Below are 27,967 nucleotides of genomic sequence, written 5' to 3'. Positions count from 1 at the left end.
GTGGTAGCAGTGAATGAGAGGAATAAAAAGTTATTTTCTGATTGTTTCACAGAAGTTACAAATAAATATGCCCACACCCCGCACCTCTGCACAAACCTGCGGAGGATTATAACTATTCTAATTGTCTGTTAACTCCCCCTGCTCTTTCATCTGTTTCTGTCTGCAGATGTCTGTAAACATATGGTCTCATCCATATGTTTACGTAGGATTAGCATGCTAGGATAACAGTCTGTCAGCTGTGTGACTTTATATCTGCGTAGTGACATCTTTCAGAGCACACTGTAAACACACCTGTCACCTGCCTAGCATAGTGCTGTTAAACCGGAAAACCACAGCTACACTTTATTTTAATACGGTCTATGGGCTACACACAGCACAACACAGCTATGCTAACAATGCTAGCCATGCTAACTAGCTGCCAGCCACCATGCAGGCTGGTAAAATGGATTTGTTGTGTCTCTTTGTATCCGCAGGTTGATGCTCTTGTCAGTGTTGGGGCCTCAGTGTGAGACACTTCGGTCAGTAAATGTGTGTTTTTAAAACTTATTGCGGGACTGCGGTCTGTGAGCTGCGCTCGAGGCTCCACTGTAAACGCCCCCTAAAGACATAATTGACACAATGGCGCCGATTCATTTTGAAAAAGCAATAGCTAATGGGGAAACTCCAACCGCCAACCAATGGTGCAACTTCATCAGTCAGTCAGTCAGTCAGTCAATCAGTCAGTGACAGACATTCGGGGTTATAGGAATGGTCTGTGGCCGGTCCAGCCAAAAATGAGAACAGAGTTTGTCACACAGCATAACTCATTTCACAAAACAAGGCATTTTGAGTATTTCACATTGTGATTGCATTTGACCAGCACCTGACTGAAATATTCTACTTTCCTCATACTAGGTTTTCCATAAATCTGGCAATAGCAATGTTATGTGACTGTATTAACAATTATTTCTGAGGATGAAGGATGGGTCACTTGTCTGAAGTTTGTCACTGAATATACCTGTACACTTAATGACAATATCCATTAGTTTTGTGAACATGGTTTCTAACCATTCTTCTGTATGGGATTAAATAAAAAGAAGGAAGGAACCACTAAACCAGAGCACAGTGATGCAATAAACTTTTTATTTTTGTTCCAGCAAATTTATCTATTTCACGACTTTATTCTGGAGCAACAGTTATTGTGGGAAATTTAAGTAAATTGTAGTAAAAACTTCTGTTTCTGTTTGCAATTATTTACCGAGCATATTGCGTGTTTTCTTTTGGTTTGTGTTCTCAACCGCACGTCTCTCTTGATGAGGGGAATCTGGAATTCACAGCACAAGGGATCTGATATCAGAAGACGTAGTAACCCATCTCTACAGGGAGACGGGTGGGGGTTGAGGGGCATCTTGGATAGGGCCCATTAGCAACACAGCAGGGCCCGCATTCTCAAGGATGCACAGAGAGCGGGCCCTCAGCTGCTCTCCGTGGGTCATAAACACCCTGTAATGACCCGGTCAACTGCCTGCCTCCTGGGCCTGTGCCAAGGCAGAGGGAAGCAGAGCAAGGGATGTGGGTTTGGGGTACTTGTGGTTCTTTACATTGTCGGGGGTTGCAAATTTTAGTTGTGGGGCAAAAAAAATTGCTGCTAAGCAACTGCAGCAAAACTTACACCAGCTTTCTGTGGGAAAGAGCCACAGAGTGGACTCTTAAATAAGACAAATCAAATCTGGTCTAAAGCCCTACACTCAGCACTGCTTAGCTGCAGTCACTTAAGACTGTGGAGGCATTTGTAACAACACATAAGTCACTGCAGTAAAATGTGGGCATTGGCCTCCTTGGATGACCACCATCATAATGTACGGGCACATTTTTGTTAGTTATGGATCTGCATATGGGGCAGCTGTTGGGCAACAACGTAACACAAAAGATGAATAAAAGATAAAAAATGTTAAACTGCACTTATTATTATTAATAGCAACCTGAAAAGTAGCTCTGTGTAGGAGCCTGCAAGTCAGAAATGAGAAGAATGAGTGCAAAAACTCATCTTACACTTGTGAGAAACTGGCAAAATACATCGCTGGGAGCAATTTCACATGTTTCTTACATTGTCTCAACAGTTTAAAATCCTCCAAACAATATAGCCCAAAGCATGCATGCATTTAGCATGGGAAAGTAAATGACTGATATGAGAAACCTTTATCAAAATACAGCTCACTATTGCATGTCTGAATACAACATGAGATCTCTGCTGACGTGCCTAATGCTGCACTGAGGCGTGTCCTCTCTGCCACCAACGCTGAAATATAAAATGTTACACAACCACAAGCCAGGGGTAAAGCGAACATAAGTCAAGCATACGAACATTAATAGAAGCTCTGCTGATGTATGTGTGTATGTGTGTGTATGTCAGCTAAGATGTGCTGAAAACCACTTAAGTGACCAGATGTCCTTGCTCAAGGCTAAATGGAGGCCCAGCTGAGATGGAAATGCTGATTGTGTCTTACTCAAGAGATTTTTCGCCTGCCTGTCCTCCTAAATTATTTTCTCACACACTTTTAGTGTCTTAACACCAGACAAATCTGACAACCATTTTCTTGTCATTTTGAAGTTTGCATCCATCTTTCTTAAAGACGTGGGATATGCTGGAACCAGACTCAACTACAGGCTAATGGTGCATGACAGCTAAACTCTCCCTTACTGGAGTCTTAAAAGAGGGATCTATCAAACTCGGTTTCCCTAAGAAAACAAGCTGGCTGTTCAGTGCCAACGTCAAGCATCATGCACACCCCCACTGAACTACACTATTAGGAACTGGCAGAGGACTCAATATTAACAGAGTCCAAGCACTGGGTTATACTATTATGTAAGGAAAAGGGGTGGAGGGCACTGACAACATCCTTTAATTGCATGTCTCCGGTTTTGCCCTTTTCAGCTTATTGTTTTAGTTTTGGTTTACTCTTACTGCTTTCATAAACTTTATTTCCAGCCACAGCAGGTAGCTGTTTTCAATGAAAAAACATATAATAAACAGTGATAAACCCACTGTACACAACTTGCTCAGCAAAAAATGACACAAAGATAAAGTTAGCTACTAGCTTGTGAACAGAGCATTTAGCAGCTAATGAGCCAGATGTAAATAGACTATTGTTTGCTAACATGTTACCCAGGAAAACTATTTAAGATAGCATGTCAATGTTGTGTTTACGAATTGTTAATGAAGGTTTAACCATGTGCTTTGAGTTGCCTTAATATAATCATAAAAATGTTCAGTTGCCAGGAGCGGATACGAATAAATACATTGGCAGTGAACAGTTTGCAGATTCATTCAAACGTTTCATCATTGTTGATTTTTTTTTTAAAACTTGATCTGGATGGCATAACTTTTACTACAACAACTAATTTGCATGATATTAACATAATTATTCAGAGAAATGGTTGTTATTTGGAATTTATTTGAACAACTGGAGGGTGGTAGCCCCCTTTTCACACCATGAAGTCTCTTTCCTCTATGGTAATGAGTGTGTTAGATTTTGTACAAGCATGCATTAACTCAGGCAATGCTTGAGTTTATTTGAAATGAACATGACAGAGGTTAAGAAAACACACACTCATGGTTCGACAGAGCCCTATAATTGAAAGAACCAACTCCAACAGGCACACCAGTCTCCAAAACTATACATGTGAGACTCAAATCATGTGTGTAAGTGTGTATGTTTGTGTCACTGTGACAAAGGGCAAGGGTGAAAGTAAAGCAGGGAACCAGGCCAGTGATTCATTAACCTCTGAGGCGAGTTAGATTTCAAAGAGCACGTCTCAACCGGGGAAGAGGAGAGGAAGTGAACTCAGGGGCAAGTCAGGTCTTCAAAAGCACATAATCAACAGTAATAACACCAACCTGATATTATAATTGAGCTTTCCTATAACGCGGTGCCAGCTTCCACTGTTTGGGTGGAAACTGTGAAAAGCGAGTGACTTTTACCGTTCTACAGTAGACCAAAACCTAGACTTATGTTTCGTGCACTGCTGCCTTTGATTAATAAGATTCCGTCCAATGTTTAAATAAGGACACCCCTTTTTCAAGACTGGCTCCTGTCTGAATGAAACCTAAGAGGAAAAGATATTTTTGCTAATCCACTTTCAAGGGGATTTATGTGAGCTTTCACTTAACACATTTTGGAAGAGGAAACATTGTGGCGTTCTTTTCCTCTCCCTCTCTGTTCCTCTTTTCATAAGCTAGGAAAAAGAGGCCCTTTTTTCTTATCTGAGTACTTTCACCATATCCGTTCCTGGCCCCCACATATCGATCCATGAGAGGATTTTTTCCGCTTACCATGAAGGAACTATGGGATTATGATGCGCTTAGCTTAATATTTGCTCATTACAGACCAAAGCTTCAGCTACTCCAGGATTTTGTGACTGATAAAGGTAAGAATCATAAAGGCCATGACAGAGTCTTGGCTCGTCTTAGGCAACAAGACACCCTCCTTCGGCATAAAGAAGGAAAAAACACTCCTGGTTACAATTTTCACTTCACCCGTTCACACAGGATACCTGTACTGCAAAAGCTCATGACTAAACTCTCTGGGAAACTTAAACAAAAACTGAAACACCATTTTCATCACATTCTCTGATTCCTGATGGATTATTTAGTTATCTTAACGTTCTTCCTCAAACAGCCTTTGAAGATGTACCTTCTGCCCGGCTTCTCTGCCAGATTTCTCTCAACTTGATTTACTGATCTCTGTCTCCCGAGTGCAGGCTGTCCTGTGAGCATGAGGAGAAGAGTGGCAAGAAGCTTAACTTGTCTCCATTGCTGCCCTTCTCAACTCCCACCACTTCTCATCTTGAAGAGCATGAGGAATGAGAAGCCTCTGGTGGGGGGAAGTCTACCTTTGATGATGAAAATGAAAAATTTTCCTGGCGCTGTCATCACATCCCTTTTGCGTTCACGCTCTGTTACTCTCATATTTTAATGTCTTCCTAATGATGCATGAGCACTTCTTTGACACAGCCCTTCAAAGTCCCAATGAAAAAATATTTTTTAGAGCATTCTGCTTGATCAATTTGATGTACATCCCATTGAAACAGGATACTGGTACAGAATGGTAGAGAAAGGCAGGTTTAATTGAACATTTTATTGGATTATCGACTGGAATTTTTATTCATCTGTACACAGGATACTGATATTAAGTGGTGATTGGTCAAATTAACAGCTAACCTTTGCTACATTTTGTTTTTAAACAAGAGTCTACTGCCATGCTAGCAGCAGTGCTTTGAGCTAAATGCTAATATCTATAACATCTATAATTATAACAATCGTTTTTGCATTGTGAGCATGTTAGCATGCTCACAATTGCAATTTTTAAAGGTGATTATATGTCAATGTTATGTTTACAGCTTGTTGTGCTGCCCCCAGCAGCCAAAAAACCCCTTGATTTTCAAGATAGACCTTGGGCAGGTTGACGGTCTATGATAGAGCTAGCATAAATGTATTGCCTTTGGACTGTGGGAGGAAATCAGAGCATCTAAATGAAATCTACGCAGAAAACCTTAAATTAGATATTGACACAAGCCGAACAGCAGACTTCATGATGTTCAGCCTCTTTCGGCTCTGCTTCCTCATTTCAACGTGGGCTCCAACAGTGAGGCAAAGAACTCAAAGAGATAGTCCAATGCATTATGTGTTCCCTCTGTTTACTAGTACATATCGTGCAGTTTGGTGTTCCAATTGCTACATATGTGTTGCTAATCACTCCGTCTCTGCCTCCTAAGAGTCCAAAAAAGGTTATCCATTTAGCTATAACTGCTTTATATGGGTTATACAAAAAGGAGAAGACATTTCATAATTTTTCATATCATTGTCATGAGGATGAGTTGAATGGCCATATGTGGATGTGTCAGTCATTATCTACAAAAGAAGAGGATCATACAGACGTCACATAATATGATAAAAGACAATTCTATTGGGCCCTGACGTCTTGTAAACTTGAGACAGAGAGGATAAGAGGGCTGATGGCGTCAACATCCTCAATAAAAACAAGACTTTGACCATTGAGCACTTGGCTTGCAGCAGCACAGTTTCTTCACTCCACTCACTGTATGACAGGCTCTACAGTACTGTTTAAACAGCAGACACAAGCAAGAGCAGATTCTCATGCAAGGGGTTTACTCGTGCTTGTCAGTCGCCATGGCAGTGGAATCAACCATTTCACCTGAACATCACAGCGTCCCATCTGTCCAGTGCAGATGTAGACAAGGTGACAAAGCCCAAAAATATCAAAGTGTGAGGAAGAGGAGCTCCAAAGACTGGTATCCTCCAGAGATGGCCTTTGTAAGGAGCAGGTTGTACATTAGGAGGAGGATAATGAACAAAAAAACTGGATGGACTGCTGATGAAGACAGACTTGACACCTGCTGGGAACTTGGAGGCTCGTACAACACATGGAGGATGTTTTTGCCTTGATGGTCTTCAAGATAGCAAATGAGAAGAAAGAGGTGAGAGCTACTAGTTCATACTAATTTTTTTTGTAAGAGAAATGGCTGTAAAGGTCAAATAATTTCAGGTACTTTGTTAAGTATACTGTTTTACAGTTATACTGCATAATACTTGTGTTAATAATGTTTGTTGAATTGCTGACCACTTTAAGTGCTATGGTCAAATTTTCAAAAATTTACTTTTATACTGTACGGTATGTGCCCATTAATACCTATTCTTAGGTTGGAAAAAATATAAAATCCAAAAGGACTGTAAAACCCCTTTTTATTGTAATGTGGAAAAATCTAACAAAGCAGTTAAAGAATTTCAGTAATTCTCAATTTGCAGACTCTGAAAATTTACTGAAAAGTAGAGGAGGTTTTGATGATGCAGGTTATGTTGCAAAAGCCCAACACTATTCTGTCAAAGCAGAGCAATAAAAATTTCAAATGGCCACTGTTTTCAGTGCTGGGTTAGTAAACAGCACTTGAAGACGCAAGCAAGCCATGCCTTAGACGTAAGCTAGTGACGTACATTGTAGTGCCGCGACTCATGGCTGGACTTCAGCCTGCCATATACTGTAACATTAATCAACAAAACACTGAATCACCATCGGGTGTATTTGTTCTGACTGTTTATGTCTATCTTATATCTTCCTTTAGGTGTTGCTGTCATCACCTGACAGGAAGCAGTCAGCAAGACATCGACACCCCACAGACTTAACTGTTAATGTCTGTCATAAATACTGCCAATGGGACCCCATCACTGAAAATGTAAAATGACATATACAACATGAGGTCACTTTTAAAGGCTTTGTAAATATGTATAATAGTTTTTTCTACACCATGTTTAATAAATATATTTTATGCATTCATGAGTGGTGTAAACTTTTTTATTGACATTCATTTTTGAAGATAGCACAGCATGAAAAGAATAAGGACCAAACACAGGATTGTAACTAGTTGCTGAATCCCTAAACAGTAATATTTTATACAGTATGGTCTCCACCAACTCCTGAGGGAAACATCTGGATCATTTCTGCTAAACGCTTCGCTATGTTCACCAGTTAGTCACTAACTTTGTCTGTCTGCTGTTTTGGTGATGGGCAGGAAGCAGTGCCTTTATATAGTTTTTTCTTGGAGAAACAGCTGCCTGCTGTGGGTGGAAACCAGTTTGATGAGAGCGGTGAGTGAATCAAAGCAGTAAAGTTGCAGGCCAAAAAAACTGCAGAGTTGGATCATAATTCTCTGTGGGTTTGCTACATTACACACAGTCATTTGATCCATTATTCATAGAAAAATATTCATTAGGGCAGCTTTGAAAAGAACAAGCAAAAACAAGAAAAGGTGTCTGAGAGGGAATCTTAGGTTTTTAGAGCCCACTGCCTTACTGTACAGGCTGGGTCACATGGTTTCTCAGTAGAACACAACAGGATAACTCATCTAAAGAGGTTATCATCGATCATTTTACACCATAGTTGTCACCAGCCATTTTTCTTCAACTGTCCTCTGGCTTTTGTGAGAATCCCTTCTGACCACAAGATATCAGCCTGCAACACAAACAGAGACCAAATACTGTAATGGTCACACCGGCTGTGCCCTTACAATAAATCAAAGTTCTTCACTCCTGTGCTGACCACAAACTTACTGCAACCTGAGCGCTTGACCGGTCCAAGTGAGCAACATTAGCAAGTAGCATATTTCCTGCTAAGTAGACAGGTTAGTCCACCTGCTGACCATGTGTGGGGCCACATGACACATCATGAAGTTTCTGCTTTAGAGGGGAGCTAATGATGCAGCGGGACACCCTAAAAGCCGACATCTCCTGACTTACAATACAAACAGATGGAGCTATGAAATCCAGTGCTGAGGCCTTTGTATCCCATTAGCCAGCGGGGAGACATCCCTATATAAAAATAGCCTCACCACTAAAATTAATCTGTGCACCAGACGTGGTGCGGTTTTCCCGCTCAGGTAACGACTGCTATTATATTTAATGTGGAGGTTTTTAATGAGGCCCTCAAAAGAGCTCTGACAGCTCGGAGAACAGCATGGAGCACAGTGACAACGCCAGTACCAGAACATACTGCAAAACCACAAAATCAAAAGTGTTTTTGCTTAATACGATACATATACCACAGCCACTTCGCGCTTCATTGATTCTCCATGCTTTTCCCTCTGTGGTAGTTATGTGACTGAAATCCTTGATTGGAAAGTTAAAGGGATCCTTCTTTAGTGTAGCAGCACAACAGTAAAGATCTGAAACAGAAAATCAGCAGACTACAAAGTTCCTCTTTAGTCCCTTTTTATCTGGTCAAAGGAGAGAAACAAGCAAGCAGAAAATGTCATTCTAATTTAGCGATGTTGCTAGATTTGTACTCCTGTCAAAACAACTTGAAGCAGGCTTTCTAAAAATAAAGTTACACCTCCCAAGTGTCCAAGAGGAGACTTGACACTCCTGACCCTTCGGTTCTTACAGTATACTCCAGCAGCAGGAAACACTGGCAGGCCCACATGGTATCCCACAGTGATTTCAGTGAGGGCAGAGTTACAGAGCAGTGGAGGGAAGACCACATCCGGTCACATCACATGTCATTTCCTTAAACATGCCAGCTTTTCCTGCAGAAGTTTCTATACAAAGCACACAGGGGATGTAACTGCATGATTTGAGTGTTGAACTAAAAGCTGTTTAGTGAAGCGCAATGGTTGGGAAGATATAGAAACAGAGCTGAAAGCACATGACATACAAGTCTGTAATGTTCATTGCTTAATGTTTACAATAAAATCAACAGAATGATGTAGATGTAAGTAGATGTAGTAGTTCATCACTATTAAATAAAATAACTGAAAAGCACTGACATGGATTTCGGTCCTAAATCGTCAAGTTCTTTTCAATATTCCGCTGTCGTCTAGCTGTGTTGGTCCAAGCTCTCCTTCCAACGAGTGAAACAAGAAGAAGCAGCTGGGAGGCTTCAGCTGGATTCAGCTTTGACATAATAGCCCCGCTTCAAGACATCCACCCAGTTTGCATCTTCCATCACACCCACTTAAATACAAAAAAGCCACTTGTTTTCCCTACTACTGCCTCTGCCCATGACGGATGGCCTTGGCCCTTTGTTATAGCTGATTCCAGCATGTAACGCAGGCGGGGAGGTTATGTAAGAGTGTGAAACTCAAGAAAGCAGGGGTGGACAATCATGACCAAATCACATTTTCACTGGATGAGACTGAGTTAGTTTCCCAAATCATCCATCTTCTCCATCTCTGTCCCTCTGTCTGACCTTAGGTTCAAAAGCAGATTGACTAAATCCATGATTTACAGTAGTTTCCAACTAAGAGCAGCTTCTAAAGGTTATTAATTACAATTTGAGGGCAGGGGTAGGGGGTCTTAAGAAACCATCTGGGCAGGAGTAGAAGCGCAAGCTTATATGTAGAGATTTGAGCAGGATAAATGAATCAGGAACATATTAAATGAAGATATTCTATCTGTGGTCAATGTGCTGCACTGGGGCAACAAGTTAAAATTACACACATATTTAATATTACACCTTGTGTGATAAATGCAATAAGGCAATTTTATGCCTCATCCATTTATTCAGGGAAAATCTTGCCTGTCAAAGCTATTGTGTATATGAAATATAACCATAGAGGAGAGGAGAGTTTACTTTTTCCTTTAAAACCCCTTTAAACAACATTTTTAGCCATGCCAGCTAGCAGACTCGAGGGATGGCAATGTCAGTCTGTTGGACCACCTTTGTCCAGAGTGAAATATCTCAACAACTAGAGGATGGACTGCCGTGATATTTTGTACAGACATTCATGGTCCCCTGAGGATGAAACCTACTGACTCTGGTGACCCCCTGACTTTTCCTGACCACCAGCAGGTCCAGGTTTTCTTTCTTTTTTTTGTAATTAAAGTGTTTTATTAACTTTTTTAATATAACATAATGAAACACAAGACCACTTATTTCAGTAAATCAACGAAAAAGTCAATAACAGAACAGACAGAATAAAATAAAACAAACAAAACAAAACAAAATAAAACTGGGAAAACAGAATAAGCTACAATTACTTATTAGTAAGAAAAAAAAAACTGTGGAGACAAATGAAAAATCAAAAAAATAAGGGGGCACCATTTATCAATAAATGGGGTAGCACATTGTAGGAATATTTACTTCCTGTTAGGTTCCTTCCTTTAGATAAATCAGAAAATTAGACCAAACTTCATACAACTTCACTTAGTAATTATTAGTCGTTGCGATAAGAGATTCAAAAGAGGCAATGTCTGTCATCGATTATCTGTCATCGGGTAATTTTGTGATTGTCCAATTGTCCATTGGTTTATGACCAAATACTAATTACATTCCTATAAGACTCAACTGTACTTTGTGTTTCGTACTAATTAGAAAATGTTAGCATGCTAACACACTCAACTGAGATGGTGAACATGGTAAACATTACATCTCCTTAGCATAAGCATGTTAGCATTGGCTGTGTCTGAATCTACTCCCTATTTACTAGTGTACTATATTTACCTTAGCCATTTTGTTTGAAATTTTTAAACTTAACAAGTGACATAAATCTCAATTTACTACTCACTTTGGAGTAAACTACTGAGTTTATATTATATAGGGAGTAGTAAATGAGAGAACAAGGGATTGATTTCAGACACAGCCATTGTCATGTTACCATGTTGACATTAGCATTTAGCTCAATGCACCCCTGTGGCACAGAACAGCCTAACAAAGCCGCTAGCATAGCTGTAGAGTCTTAGCCTTCTTGATATCCATGTCTAAAATGCTGTGTATTTGGTGTAGATAAGTGTATAATCAAGTGTGAAACACTTGCGTTTAGTCCAATACCCACACAGACACAGACACACAGACACACAGACACACACACACACACACACACACACACACACACACACTGTAACCAGCCATGAGAGCATCACTGAAAACCAACTCTGCTGCATAGTGAGAGGGTGAACGCTGCATACTATCAAATTAACACAATACTGGCAGCTGTCCAACCATCAGACATGGACAGAGTGGAGTCTGCAGCAGCTGTGTGACAGCCCTCCCTCACAGCTTTTCATTAGTCTGATCGATTCATTGGCCCATGTGCAGCTCTGTTCAGTGGTGTTAAGTAACCATGACCGCTGACTTCTATCAGTAATGAAGTTGTGTGCGATGGCGAGTGTGTGAACACAAGGTCGCCTGCCATGACAAAAGCAGCTACAAAGACGGACGGTGTAGTGGTGTGTTTGAGAGGGCTATAACTAAGCAGTGGATTTCAATTCAGAGTTTCATTTAAAACCACACACACACACATACACACACACACATCTGTCCTCCTTCATCATATCAGCTCGTAGAGGGATTAAAATTGACAGCTGGGTAGCACAATTACAGCACAATGTTCCACACATAGCAGGCCAACGAGTTCACTGTTCATTGCATGTGTGCTGCTGCACAACTGATTCAAAACACCAGGGTAGTTTCACACATAAAGGTGACTGTCACTGAATGATTGATGATAACAGTTTATATGGGTTTTTGTAGTGGTGCCCTAGAAATTCTCTAAGGATCTCCTTCATTTGAGAAGTGAAGTTAAATATTTGTCACTGTTTTCCATGGAATAAGAAACGTTAACATGACACTTTATTAATGCTGTCATGTTACAGTTTCATATAACATACAGTACAATATATACCTCCAGTTAATCAGAATCAGCATAATATTTTTGAATGAAACTGCAACTGTTTTAGCCTGAGCTACGCACAAGATCAAACATCTTATCAAGGAGTAGGAGTAGCAGTTTGAGATCACTCCACCCCTTCATTTGATGAACAAGTTCATACTGACCTGGGAGGTAAAATTATAAGCAGAAATGTTATCCTGAATGAAATATTTCTGGTCTTCAGTTTCTACTTTTTTGCATTTCTTATGATTCTTTGGAAATTTCCACAATTTTTATATGTACAGTGTATAAAATATTTTAAAATACGGACAATAAAAGTTAATAAAATCTTGTCCCAGTGCCATCATTGAAACATGATATTTCTTCTGTGGTGCAACAGTCTGGGTTTTCACACTGTGGTTGTTTGAGCCAATTCTTGAGGGGTGGTCAACAATTGAGTAACACACTGAGATCTGGTCATTTTCTTATATTTTATCCATTTACATAGTATGTCATCCCATTGTAAGCCTGTGCAGGATTGACAGTGGCAGGACCCTTCCATGAAATGCATGCAAGACGTCCATGCCAGACCTCCCAGAAGACCAATCCAGTAATCGCTGTTTTCTTTGAAATAGACAAAGAACAAACCTGGCAAGCTGTTGGCCTGAATCACGGCCACACATCACTGAAGGCCAAACAAATTAAACCTTGGTGGTGTAAAGCAAGGCACTACAAAGGATTTCTTTAATAGTAAAGTGAGAACAACAGAGAAATTGCAATATGCATTCTCATACCACAGCGAGGGCCAACAAATTTGTTCCACCGAGTTTCCTAAACTGTTTTCGCCGACAGCAACATGCGCCATGAAAGCCCCGGTCCTATCCAGAGTGCCGTCTGCGGTTACTGCCGAATCCCTGTTGCATGCCTGCTCCCAAATTAAGCCCCTAATTTGCGGAGTTGCCTGACCATCGAACAATCTTAATTTCCATATTCTGGGGCATTCTCAAGCCGTGATCTCATCTGGTTGGCAGAGGTGCAAATAATGAAATGCTGCCCTGCCTGTAGCGTGGCATCTTTAACTATCCAGCCCTCTGCTCCATAATCCACCATCTCCAATTGTGTTCTGCATCACTGTACGCCAGCTGCACACTGGGCACAGTGGAAAGAATTTTGGAAGTTTACCAGGAAGTTTTCCGCCTTTTACGTAGACCTAACCTTAAATTCAATTACTTTCTCTTTACAGTGTGTATGTGTGATAGTGGTCACATCACTCAAGAGCTGTTGCTGTAAATGGAGATTTAGCTCTGAAGCGTGCTTATAAATTATAGAATTCAAATCGTCAAATTATGGCTCAGAGAGATTTCCTTTGAGAATGTGCTTAGTGATCAAGTTTTTTAAAAGCCTTCATGCACTGTAGTCTCAGAATGATGGTAAACCTATATTTAAGTTTATTACATAAGTGTTTGCTTTCCTCATGTTTGTTTTTTCATACATACTGACTTAGATATGGATGCTGTTTTGTAAATTTATGGTACAGTACAACTTTCATTATAAGAGCATTTGCAGTAAGATGCATCTTTGCCACTACACATTGTGATAAATCTAAAACTACTGATCCATATTTACAATCCTTTCATTGACCGGTCTACGAGCCAGGTGGAGCAGGCAGACATATTGATATGCAAACTGCCAATTAAAAGCACATCTGTATCTATTTATGGTTAACTTTGGAAGTGGAAGTCAGTAGGAATCTCCATAAAAGAGTAATTTTACACATTTTATGATTCATTTGTAATAGATTCCTACAGTAAATATCCATTGTAGAGCGATTTCACCATCATTAATGTTAATGTGTCAATCTTGGATGTTATCTGTATTTAGAGAAGCATTTAGAGCAACATTTTTCAAATACAACCAACTTTGGCCAAGAAAATGCCACATTTCCATGATTCAGATAATCCTACAATACCAGAACAAACACTGACAGTAAAATGATTCACTTCTAAAAAGGGCCCTCGTCTCCGTCTGGCAGACGCTCCCAGACATCCCCACTTGACTAGACATTCTCCTGCAGCCAAACTAACCACAACATCATCATCACTCTGACGGACAAGCAGGGGAAAACCAGTGATTTGTCTAGGGCCCTCCAAATATGACAATCACCCCAGGGAACTATATCGGAGACACACAAAAGATCAGAGGCAACAATGTATTCCCCACTGGTCTACGATGACACAGTCAACATGATGTGACAGCTTAATGTGCTCCATCCATTGTCTTGTCAATACACAGAGATTCCAGAGGGTGCAATTACCTCAGAAGATTGACAGACAACAACCCTGAAAGATGCACTATGAACTAATAGAGCAGAAAAAGATCTCTCCAAGGCTGGTCAATCTGCCATCAAGAATAACCTGACTAACTAGATAAAGCTAAAATTTAAAAAACACACAGTGCAAAACAAGTGTCTTGAGCCTCGTTGGTTGACGGCGATAATGGAAGATGTTTGCTGAGACTTGCGACAATGATAGCACATCAAGAAAAAATTATTCAAACATCCCTGTCATACTTGTGTAATTGCCGGCGAGAGGGAGCGGTTTGATGAATGACGTCCCTGACATCTGGGACACAGCCAAAGTGGCGTTTTGAAGGAGAGAGAGTACAGAGTGGATGGGCGGGTGAGAGGGTGAGGGGGTGAGCTGGTGGAGGGGAGCTTGGCACATTTCGCCCTTGACATTCCCCTTGTATTAAAGAGACAGATCAGAGGCGCCATTTGAACTTTTAAACACGCCATGGGAGATTTATTTGACACCATGTGTGAGTCCACTACAGGGGCCCCTGTTTGTCTAACTTTATGTACTGTATGTGTGTCTGTGACTGTGACTGAGCATGTAAATTACTCTCGGCATCTATAATAATATTCCTGTGAGGTTGGCTTCAATGTTTGTGCATGACCCTTCTAATTTTGTTACATTTTCCTCAGATTTTCATCTTGCATGTGAACATGTGTGTTAATTCCAGGAACTTTTATTTGTTTACAATATTGAAACACACCAGGTCATTCCCATATAGGCCCATTGACAGTGAGCGACAGCATAACGTATGTTTGTTTTTGCATTAGAGCTAGGCCTAGCAGACAAGCACTCAGCTATCTCAGGAAAATCATTTAGCTCCAAAGCAACGGCAGAGCCAAAAGTAGCTTCTCCTCGTGTCTACTACGGTCAGTTTATATATACTATGAGGTCACGCCGGTTCATCGGAAATGGAAAGATTCAGTCGTTGGGGTGTTACTGTTTCTGATCTCATCCCAAACTGTTGAAGAAATTCTTTCCCAAACAAACTATTGTCAGTTAAGATAACACTTAACGTGTTCCAACAGTGGTGCAGTTAGAGTGACAGTCTCCAAATATGTGGGGAGAATTGCTCAGCATTCTTGAAGTAAGTGCTGTTCCTTTGTGTACACAACTTCTGTGTGTTGGACTAATTGTAAGTGTCTGGCCTTGAACATAGATTTACTGCAATGTGATTTCTACATGGGTTGATAAATGCTCAGCATACAAAAGGTGCTTTCTTCTAGGCATATTTCTGCTTCCCAAGGCCTCACTATACTGTAGAATGGCCGCTCTTAAAAATATTTTTTTTATTACATTTACAAAAAGTACAATGTTTCAAGCCCAAATCAATTCTGGTACAGAGGAGAGAACAGGTGTATAAATTGCACTGGACACACTCAGTATATTGAGTATTTAATCATTTTCTTTGTAGCTGGAATCAAATACTTGTGGTAATACTCTCCACTCAACATATGAGGAAAAGGAAAAGAAAGCGCGGACAGAAAGTTCGACTAAGAATCAAAGTTCCAGCCATTAAAATGTCAACTCATGTCTGCAGCCTGAGCAGCCTTTCTGCTCATCCAGCTGACAGCAATGCGATAAACCGTACTTTTCTTCTTCTGCTGCCTTTGTTCGTCTAGAGAAGAGGCAGGGAGCAGCCTTTTGTCTGCAGATACAGGTAAACAGATCAAATGAACATCAGCTACACACAGTGAGACCTTGCAGTTTCCAAGCTTATAAAATCGAATTGTGAGCCATTCAGAGTTAAACTATGAATCCGCCAGGCAACATTACAGGGTTACAAGTGGGAAATTTAAAGGAAAATTTCAGGCTATTAGACCTTGGGTTTTATTTTATAGTTTTGGCCATTATTTCTATCAGTTATGATAACATTTACTCACAAAGTAATTGCCTGAGATCTGGACGACACTGCCATAAAGTAGTCCAACAGGGTGAGGAACATGAGGTATCACCCTATCACGGTTGCTCACAGTGATTAATCCACAGAGAATTGTTCTACATAGTGTTTTTAGTGTCTCTCAGCTCCTTGTTCTGGTTTTGGCAGAATGACGACGTTAGCAACTAGCTGGTTAATTCGGTGGAGCATTTAGCAGCTAAAGAACCACATATTTTTCTGAGGAGTTGACGGAGACCACACCAGAGTTGGAAAGAGACTGAATTTTGGACTTGCTACTTGACGAGAAACACGTCTCTAAATGAATGCTAATGCTGTTCTGTATCTGCTGGATGTTTAAATAAGCAGATTTTTGTTAATATGTTCACCATATCAAATAATCAAGATGATAATATGCCAATGTTGTGTTTGCAGCTCGTTTCCACTGCCGCCAAGTGAAATCTGTTAATGTAGGATTAAAAGCATGTTATTTGGATATAATAGTAAAAGTGAGTCACCTGAAATGTCAGTAATACTCATTACACAGGAAAACTGTGTGTGTGCACATCTATGGCAAGTTAGCTATGTCAAAGTTGAACCAGAAAGCCAATCTGTAAACTGTGATAGATGTTTACAATGGGCTGTCTGTGTAATAGTTTAACCACTTACCTTTGTTTTCTCATACAATTAAGTATGGCTGACATGGGGATCTATTCACACCCCATCGGATTGATTGTTGAATGTTTGCTCATGTTCAAATCCCCCATTTGACTTTTTAAGCAAAGTTTAAGTAATTTGGTCAGTTTTATGTTATTACTGATATGAATGATGGCCAAAACTATGAAAATAAGATCCGGGTGTCTTAAACTGAAATAGTCCTTTAAAGGCTAGGATGACCTGAGGCACCAAAGGTCATTGAAGGTAACATAACTGGCCGGGTGTTTGTGTTCAAATGGGCTGGACCCTCCTGACAAAAACATTTTGTGGCCCACTGTCTGTGTCGACTGGCCGACGATCGAGTGTCTCATATCCCCTCCCTGTTGACTTTGGTGGTTCTCCTTCAAACAAAATGGATACCTACTGTCATGCTGGAGTTTTGGGAAGAAAAATGAGCAAAAGGGTGAGAAATTAAGCTGACAAGCTGGGGAACGTTCACATGAGAGAAATATAGAGGAGAAAGAACCCACAGTGGTGCGTTTGTCAAGTCTTGTTCAGCCTGGCAGTACAGCTCGTATGTAATGAGGAAGGTGGCTGAATATGTGCTACTGAAATGAAACATTAAAAAAAGAGTCTCAAGGCAAGGCAAATAATTGGATTTGGCTCAGCTTGAACGTGAGTGTGTGTTCAGCAATGCGGCTGTGTTTGCACAGCTGGAGCGTGTGCCAGGGTCATCTCAGCAGGGAGCAGGGTTTGGCACTGCCGGGCACAGCTACAGTACAAGCCCGCTGAAGAATCACTGGACGCCTCCCTCTCCCTGTCCTTCCCTTTTCAGAAACAAGCAAGTCAAACTCACAAAAGGCTCACACAGAAGGGTCTACTGCAAAACACCATTTCAGCAATGGGAAGGCAGTAAATTTACAGTATGTATCTATCAGCAAGATACTCATTAGAGATACACTCTTATAGTCAATCTTTTTTCAAAATAGGCCTTTTCACATTTGAACTAACCTTAAACCAAGGCTACAAAGAGACCATGGCTACCTTAACTTCATTGCACTTGCATCTTTTAGAGGATTAGACCACAGTCGAGAAGTTCATAGAGGTCTTCATGGACCCGATCCACAAACATCCAGTGGAAATCCTACCTGAACTTGACAAGGAGAAAAAGACACCTAATCCGAAAGGGACCTAAGGATATTGAGATCTGGTCCAAAATGGACCCAATCCGGTGTTTCCTCTAGGATTTTTTTCCAGGGGGGGTGATAGGCCCCCCGAAACTAGTAGTGTTGTTGCGGGGCGGGCGTGCAGGGTTTTCCCCAGGTTTATGAAGGGCTTAGGTGCTGTGGTTACGATTATCATTACAATATTTATTAAAGCAACAACACAGGTTGTATTTTTTTCATGGCGCGCACAAGCAAGAAGAAAAGTGAAACAAATATGCTCACTGATGAAGTGCTATGTCCTGAAGTAATCCTTTACATTTTTGTGAGTGATAGCTCTGTGCTCCATAAAAAAATAATAACCACAAAATAACATTAGTAAAACAAGGCTTATAGTGAAGGGATTTGAACTGCAATTTCTCATCCTCCATTGTCAGGGTGTAGCCACTAGCCAGCTGTAGGAAAGTCATTAGGATTTTATTTTTATCTTACTTAAAATTTTGAATTTTTTTATTATTTTAAAAAACCTGAGACCTGTGGCAACAGAACAGGACCCTAACCAGACTCACTAAGACTGACTATAATTTGGAACTAACTCATCTCGGGTCGGGTCTCAATTACTAGGAACAAGTGAAGACCTTTTAATTTTAATTCTTCCTCTATGTCAACCAGTTTCTACTCTGAATCCCTCACATGCCAAATCTGGGGCAGACTGACCTGACAGGCTCTTGAGCTGTTCACCATAATTGAATTTGGAAAGAAAATGTCAGGCTTTAATCAAATTAAACTGTGTTATTATACTGTGTAAGCTTCATTCATTAGGCTCTAATTAACATTAAGTGGATATGTTGGGTTTTTTTTCATATTGTGTCTTGAGCTGATAGAAACTCAAGACTGAATATTACTGATGCTTTTCTTTTGAGCTAGTAGTGCAGACAGACTGATGGTATTACAGTACTGACGCCTTTCCCAAAGAGTGACTACGGTTCCATTTTAAATAGGACAAATTTGACAGGTTGGCTGGCTACAGCAGGTAAGTTTCACTCTATGAGATGTGGGATCCGTCTCTTAAAACTTTGCTGGCTGTGGCTTCAGTTCGTATAATACATGTTATTCTTTCAAAGTGAAGAGCAAACCCCTGGTGGCATGAAACCTAAGAGCAGCCAAGTGGTTGGAAGCTGTCTCTCAGCAGCGCTAAAATCTACACAAGCTGAGGCACTGAATCAAGGTTTATTGTCAGGAGGAACAGGTATGTCATTATGTTTGCGGTGCATCTGCACGCTTTGCACTCTCCATCCTGCAGGATATACAGTTTTGGAGAGATACATCATGCTCGGCTTACAGTGCTAACACACACAAAGACAGGAGGATATCACATAAATCATTTAGTTTAGCCTGTGTTACTTATAGTACATGCAGTCAGAAGTGGAAAATCTGAAGTTAATATAGTACAGTATAAATGCACATGGGTGAGATGAAGCTACCAGATCCTAAAAGCTGAAACTCATAAGGTCCATTGAGTTTTGGACCGTACACGGTGACAGAAGAGATAACAGTACCTCTAAAATGAATGGCATAGTATTACACCAAAACATAACAACTCATCTACTTATGGAAATATAATACGATGCTTCTTATCAAAGACATTCAGGCCACCTAAATACCTGAGTAGCTTTGTTAAGGACAACCTCAAAGGTAAAGACATGCTTCTTTAAATACTGGAGACATTTGAGACTCTTAAAACCTAATAGTGGCATCTTCAGCTCCATTGTGGTAGAGATTCTCTGGCCATGAAAGGGTTTCTTTTTTTTCTTACATTAAAAAAAGTGGCTTTCAAAAGGCGCACACCCCTCTTAGAAATTCCTGACAGAATTGACTTGCTCTGGCATCTTGAGTTTCAATCTGATAGCTCCAAAATTGCTTCTGCAACCAAAACCTTCAAAATGTGGTCCAAGCAGCCTTCCATTGTTGTTGGCGTGTGTAACAGAGATGGCTTTCTGTGGGTTTCACATTGGCTACAGATATCCAGGTGACACTGAGAGATCCTGGGGGTATATCTCAAGCCAAGGGGGAGGAGATGAAGCCAATGAAAGCTTCAAGTACAGCTTTATAGCAATCCAGTGCCGCTACCAAACACCCCTGCGTTCTCTGGAACAAGGGCACGACCTCTACAAAAATCTTTATTGCCACAAATCAGAGCACAAGCCAGACTTTTTTTTTTATATTTGTTTGTTGCTTTGTCTTTTCTTTTGAAAAAAAATCCAAGCTATATCAAAGGTAAAATCAAGACAGTGTAACATCTTAGCAATGCCAAGAAAACATGTTGTCCAAATATGTTGCACTGAAAATTATGATATTGATACAGGTGGCCTCCCAAGCTGAACAATGGCAGTTCCAATAACAGAGCCACTTGGAAATTGAACAGCCTGCCCTTGGCTGGGTTCTCTATTTCTGTTTCCAAGGATTAGAAAACCAACTGGACCCCTGAGATTACCCTGGTGCCCGTAAATGTGATGCCTCTAGCAGGTGGACAGGTAGTGAGCACTCTGTTAATCTTTAAGAGTTAGGTGGGCAGGAAGAAGGGAATTATGGGTCACAGAAAGGACAGAGAAGTGAAGACATGTGCTGGGCCGGTGGGGTGTGTTGTGAGTGACAGGAGCATCGCCAACTATAGAGATAATAGAAGGGGAATGTGTTTCATGGCCTTTCCTATTTCTGACTTTTTGTTATGTAAATTTCTGACTCTATCCCAAATCACAACTGCAACTAGAACTACATCTGTTTTTTGTAGATGACAGGTAGAACAGTAACCATCTGTTCGTCAGAAGATTTAAGTGCTTTTCCTGTTGCAATATGAGCAGGATCTCACATTTCAGTCTCTGTTATACAGTTTGTGAGCTAACGTTACCGGTTCTTGGATGAAAACTGATTTATGGACTAAAAGCTTTCACAATCCCACTGAAAATTAAACAATAAAGCAACAAAACAGCTGGGACAAACCACAAAAACATGCAAGGCAAGACACTGACATTTATAAAGAGGTAAGCTAACATTAACAAAATATTATCAAGTGAATAACGCTAACATTACTTTCAGTTGGCTGTCTTTCGTGTTAATAGGCTATCAATAGTAGTAGTGCAGGATAGATGTTTATGCTTGCTAAAGAAATATTTGTGCATTAATGTCATCTCAATGTCATTTCAACTTCTGTTAAGTGAGCAACAATGACAGAGAGTAAGCAGCTTAGTTCAAACAACCACTTTGAGTTTGGAAATGACATCTATATAATGAGGAGAGTATGCTCAATCCAATCCAATCCAATCCACTTTATTTATATAGCACGATTTTAACAAACACAAGGTTTCCAAAGTGCTGCACAGCACTGAATAACACGGGCATTATGTATATGTACTTACAGTCTGCTATAATCAAGTAGGTAAGTGCATTTTCCACTAACTTCGCAATAGATGAGAATGACAGCTGTGACTACGGTAACTGCACACGAACTGTAGCCACAATATGCCTAGAGGACATGAACGCTAAAGATTCACGACAAAAATTACACAAACATCTCGCAGACAAAAACTAGACTGAGATGTCCTTAGTTTATGTTGACTAAAACTAGCAATAATCAAATAAAATTAAATAAGACTAAAATTAGTACATATTTTTCAAAAGACTAAAACTAAATCAAACTCCAAAATGGCCGCCGCCTGCTAAATTTTGTTATCCCCTCTGCGGTATGACAGAGGTCCCAAAGTGCTTTTTCAGCATCTGTGCTTGGTATTGACTGGTGTCATCTTTGGCCTCTGCAGAAAGACAAACACAACATTCATGAGAGATGATCACAAAGCTTGACCTGATTTTTCTTTTTATGTTAAAAAAAAAAAAAAAAGATTTTGTGGGATATTTTGCTTTCAAACTTTAACATCTCTACTCATGTCCACTTCTATCAATTAATAGAAATGGAAATAAGCCACTTATGGTGTGAAAACTCATTTAAAACTCATACGGAGTGGTCACATTCTCTTGGGACTGAGAGTAATAACATGTTTTCCATTTGATTAAAGAACATTAATAAACTCTGGGGTGAGTTTGATACCATGAGCTGTGATACTTTACGGATCTGTTTTTTTGAATAAATTTAAATTGTTATTACTCTGGGAGGCCTGTTTTTACTTCAGTACTGCATTACAGTATAAATGCTGCTGTATGACGACGGTGAGCCTCACAGAGTAGAGGACAGGGCCCATCTCACAGAAAAAGAAGATGATTGTTGCCCCTGAACAGTTGGCCAAGTGTTACTGATGAAGTACAAGAGGATGGAGGCAAAAAAGGCCATGCAAACAGCAGCATTATGACAACAGCTGGGTGTGCCTGAAATTAATGACACAAGTGGTGGATCTGCCCTGATTCACTTGCGTCATCCAGATAACTGGGGCATGCAAGTTCACTGAGGGTCCAAGAGCCAAATAGGCTTCTTGTGTACAGTAAGAGCTGCGGTGCTGGATCCAGCAGTCAGACACTGATTGGCGGTCATAAAGTCCTACCTACAGGGGAGTTTTGCTGTCTTGTGCATGTGTGTAAGTGATTAGTGGTTCATTTGCACTGTTAAATCAGGGAACTAACTGGCTGAGCCTCTGCAACAACCTGGATTAGAACAGCGGAAAGAAAAACAATCCATCCTTTGCCCTGGATCATCACATAAAAGCAGGGAAATGTCCTTCCAAATTTATCCGCGCAGTTGGAAACTGTCAATAACTAGTTCAAGGCACGTAGGGGGTATGGTTCCAATCAGATACCATTATGAAATTAGGTTGTAAAGTTTGTTGAAGTGCACAGAAATTATTGCACAAATGCACAAGCACTAGATTGAGTTGCCAGGTGTAAAATAAGCGTGAATGCTTACAACAATTTCTCCACCCTCCTTGGAATAAAAAAACTTGACATGAGAATGTGCTTACCTCTGGGCAAACTGCTACCATAATTCTATTTCTCTGTCTTTTTCTCTCTCTATTTCTCTCTCTCTCTGTGGTGGAGGAAATCATCTCGCCCTCAGTGGCCCTGCTCCAGCTGTGTGCAAAGCTCACACCATCGCCCTGCACGGCACTGCAGAGGAAGAGGCAACGTACAGGGAGGAGTCCCTGTAGGGCGTGCACGCGCACCTATGCCCTATCCACATATATGCATTGGTCATCTGTCTCCTTCTTTTCTCTGTTACACACTCTGAGAGTTCAACCAACTGAGAGGAGCAGGAAGCCTGAGAGCTGAAGTATGTTAGAGCCAGGAAAAGGGAGAGGCTGGGGATGAACCCCCAGACCCAGGAGCAGGGCTCAGCAGTAGCCAAGTGAGTCAGCCAGTGGGCACTGAGATGTCAAGCACTGTGGAACTGTGGAAATCTAAACTGCTATGAGACTAAGAGGAGGAAATGAAACTAGGATTTACGATGCAAATATGTCCGTACGGTGCATAATGGGCTTTCTTAATGAGCCTAAACAAAGGCAGATATTATTCAAATATGTCAAGTGGATAAAAAGACAATGAATTGGAAAGATACAGTAGACATGTAAAGTTCACACTTGCATATTTACTTTCGGAGAGATCCAAAAGACAGTGGCGTGTCGGAGCAAGAATCTCCTAAGGTTGCATTACAGACACAGATGGTTGCACAGATAGAAAAAAAAAAATGTTAGAGACGAGCGAGACAGTTTTGGCACACATTGTTGAACATGAAGCTACATCCTCCGCTGCACCTTAAGGCAGTGTGTCTGCTTGACACACCTGCGCACAGCAGCACATGCTACACGCAAACAACTGAATACCTCCACTACACATGCTTTGATTCATTAAAAGGTGTCACACTTTTACATAACTTTAGAATAATAGATCAACCCCACTACATTGAAACACTTGAGTAGCTGTTACTCAGTATCATAGTAGTCTGTAAACCTAAATGTTTTGTTAGCATTGCCCAACTCCACATCTGCTGTATAAATTAGTGGTCTGCAAGCTCAGTCTGGTTTTAAGGAAAATATTCCCCTACAAAAATATTTGTTGTCAGCATAGATTAGCCGCTGCAATTACAACCACATATTGTAATATTAACACTGGGTGAGCGAGCATTACTCAATATGAGGTGAGAGACTGGCATTTTGTTAGCTTTGGGCAAATGCAATAAATTCTTAAGCTGTTGTGCAAAAAAAGACTCTTTGCCAGCTATATTTAAATGCAACTATAATACACTTGGACAGAACGCTGAGCTGATTGATCGACCAACTGTCGCAAATCTGGCAGCTGATTAATATGTGCGCTCGCCCACTTTTGTGGGTTTATTCCAGTTTGCATCATCAAAGTTTTATGTCACCTCTTCTGGATACATGGGCCTATTTGTCTTCTTTGTCACAGCTAAAGACACACATGTTTTAAAGGCTGATTCACGCAATGAATGTAGGAAAATGTCAAGCTCAATGTGCAGGACATTTACAGAGGAATTCATAAACTCATGACCAAGACCAAGCTGGAGGGTGCAAAATGATGTTTTTCTTGTTGCATATGAGCAAGTGTACTGTACAGAGTTCAACTGTACAGTAAGTAAATTGTAAGTGAATTACTCAGTTCTGGACAAAAACACAGAGTTTTGCTTACAACACTACAAAGTTTACTCCTGCAAAGTTAACAGACATGCAGGAAGTTTGAGAGACACAGAACAATGGGTCACAACCTGAGTTAAACAGATGCTTCTCTTCTCCTTTAATAAAGTTTGTGTCAAGATTAAAGATCAGATACGATCAGGACATTAGTCATCACATTCTGCGGGTAAATGTTTAATGCGGAGGTAGGATATGCACTAAAAATTTGTTACATATCTCTTGCACAACGAGAGGGACTTTTAGATTTTTCTAGTGTTGCGTAACAGGTGCAGCACTACTTCCTGTAGATCATGTGGCTCAAGTTGAGCTTAATCCACAATATATGCGACCACACCTTAGACAGAAATTCTCACTCCTACAAGCATAAGATGCTGTTAGATTCAAATAACTTAGGGGATATTTTTCCCAACATTGTTTTCACATTTTCTCTTTTTCACCAAGATGTCAAAGTTTCACTGGAGGATGCTGACAGGGCAAACATGTACCATGATGGTGGGTTACATGCTGGAAGGTGATCAACCCCAAGTGAAAAAATAATACACTAAAGTGTACTTAATGTTAGTATGCTACAGCACACTAAAGTGTACTTGCATCCAGGCTATTAAACAGTGTACTTAAAGTGTGATAAAATGGAACAACTATTTTTGTACTTACACTTAAATAGTATTGAAGTTGTACAAAAACCCAGCTTTAATTGTATTAAGCATACTTGACTGTGCTAAAATGGAACTACTTTAATCATGTCATGCTGTTCTTTAATTTACAGTACAATTGAAATACATTTGTAATGTAATGTTAATTGTACTTTGAGTGTACATAAAATCTAACAATAGATTACAAAATACATTTACATTAGTCTACTAGTGTATTTTTACATACTGCTTGAGCATTTCCCCTAAAACCCCTTAAATGTATTATAAGAGAGACTTTAAAGTGTTTTAACAATATGCTTAAATATACTCCAATCTTATAATCTCAAATTATGTATTAAGGGCTACTCTGTTTTTTTTTGTTGTTTTGTTTTGTTTATGTTTTTTTTTGGCAGTTTTTCCTTTATTGGACAGGGGATGGTGAAGAGACGGGAATACACTTTGATTTCAAGTTGAGTGTGCCAAACTTCAATATGTTTAGGATTTTTTTTTTATTGGAGCAATTTAAGAATAGACTGTAATGGTAACACTCTCATAATTTCCCAAACAAGCTTCTGTTTTCCCTTCCAATTATTACTCTGGTGTAGATTAGATTGGTGGTCCTAGTGTGTGGCCAAAACAGTAAGTCACCCTCCCGCCTCCTGTTGAACAAAGAATCGTAAAAATCTTCATCCTGTGTGCATCATACATTCCTTCTCTCTGTTTATGATCTGTCTCTCCATCATTCCCTTGCTTTTGTTGACTTCCTCCTCCTCCTCCCGAAATTCTCGAGGGCTGTGCATATTTGGCACAGACTTGGTTCCTTCTGATCATGTAATGATTTGCCCGTAACGATTACTCTCTCATGCGATGATAGAGCGGTTTGTACCTGTCCTGCAGAGAGAGCTGCAGCCAGGCACATTCCTGCTGCGCCCTCCTGCCAATCAACATCAGCTAACGCACTTTTCCCACACTGACACACACACACACATCTTTCACCGGCTTGCTCCGTTGCTGATGCACTGAGAGGACACGTAAAATGGCTCTTGCTCACTCTTTGTACTAATACGCACACACACACAGCCCGCCATTTTTGTCAGTGAAAACATCCAACATCAAAATTAATTCCCTCATTCCTCCTTCCCCCTGCATTAAGGAAACAAGTCCGTTTCTTTGATGAACAGCGCCGTTCACCTCAGGCATTAAACCACCATGTTTTGCCTATGAATGACAAGATTTCCTAAAGTTTTATCAGAATCCACTCAGTCATTAGTGTGATGTAATTGCACCTGGAGTAAGCATCGTATGAAATATTGAGTGTGACAGATGAACAGATCCATGTTCCCCCTGCAGTAACTTAAAATGTCAGCAGGTTTAGCAAATGAGATGTGGTTATTTTGGGGGGTCAGGAGTTGAAATCATCTTTCACTGATCTTACATTCTTTACACTTTTTAATTTAACCAAAATAACAACATCCAAGGATAATAAGCAACTATCTAGCCAAATCACGTGAAAACAAAGCTATTTCTGATGAGTTAAAATCATATCAAACAGTGGATGGGAGGCCACATTTACAAGGCTTTTGTCCACAAATGAGTTGACATACACTTGACTGTATCACCCTTCATCTGTGATGAGTTATTCTAGTTGGATGATAATAAAAAGTGAATTGTTTTAGGCAAGGGAACCGTTTTTGTGGCAGATTTATTTGCAGAGGTTGGGACAGGAGACATGGTTCTTGTTTGCTGTGTAAATGTTATATGTAAGAAGTTGTTTCACCATTGAAATGGTTTTTTTTTTTTTTTAAATCGGTGTCTTATAAATCCATGTGGACTGGGCACTTGTGCATGTATGTACATAACACTCATTAAAAACGATTGGTTGATCAAGCTACTCCTCAAATTTGAGGATTTGCTGCTTTTCTCCATTTTGTAAATTGTGACCTCTGTTTTCCAGTTTTGGACGGTAAAGACACAAAAAGTAATTTGAGGATTTTTTGATGGCAAATTTCCTTCTTTTCTGGACATTATAGATTAAGCAAATTATCACCTAATAATACATAATCAAGAGAGAAAGCAATCTTTGTTGCAGACCTACATAAATTCTGAATATGAGGCGGGTGACTTTCTAGAATCTGACAATATGCAATGCATTGAAAATATTTTCCATTTTCCTTTCAGTTAAGAGAGGATATATCTCTTTAAACAGACTTTTAAATGTGTATCATATTCTGAAATATGTCATTTATCAGGGTACTCTGAAATAGTTTGTTTAGATACCCTTCAATAACTGTAAAGGGAACATGGAGCCAACATGGAGCAAAACAAACTCACCTGCCCTGCTCTCAGCTAGTTCAGTCCAGATGTCTCTCAACACGCATCTTAAATGATCTGAACACACAGTTTGGGATGTTTCATATTGAGCTGACTCCAGTATCTGTCATATCATCTAAGTGGCTTCACAGGCCACCTGGTCACCACAATCCCAACTATTCCAGCTATG

The 27,967-nt window shown here is 40.2% G+C and overlaps 1 protein-coding gene across 1 annotated transcript in view; it reads right to left on the bottom strand.

Moving 5' to 3' along the window:
- The window catches only part of LOC121889090 (ADAMTS-like protein 1), an 87,201-nt gene that overhangs the window by 45,452 nt on the left and 13,782 nt on the right, over positions 1–27,967 (bottom strand). The gene's annotated exons all lie outside the window — the stretch shown is intronic.

This window comes from Thunnus maccoyii, chromosome 22 (assembly GCF_910596095.1).
Source record: "Thunnus maccoyii chromosome 22, fThuMac1.1, whole genome shotgun sequence".
Taxonomy (NCBI): domain Eukaryota; kingdom Metazoa; phylum Chordata; class Actinopteri; order Scombriformes; family Scombridae; genus Thunnus; species Thunnus maccoyii.
This window is presented reverse-complemented; position numbering and strand designations above follow the sequence as displayed.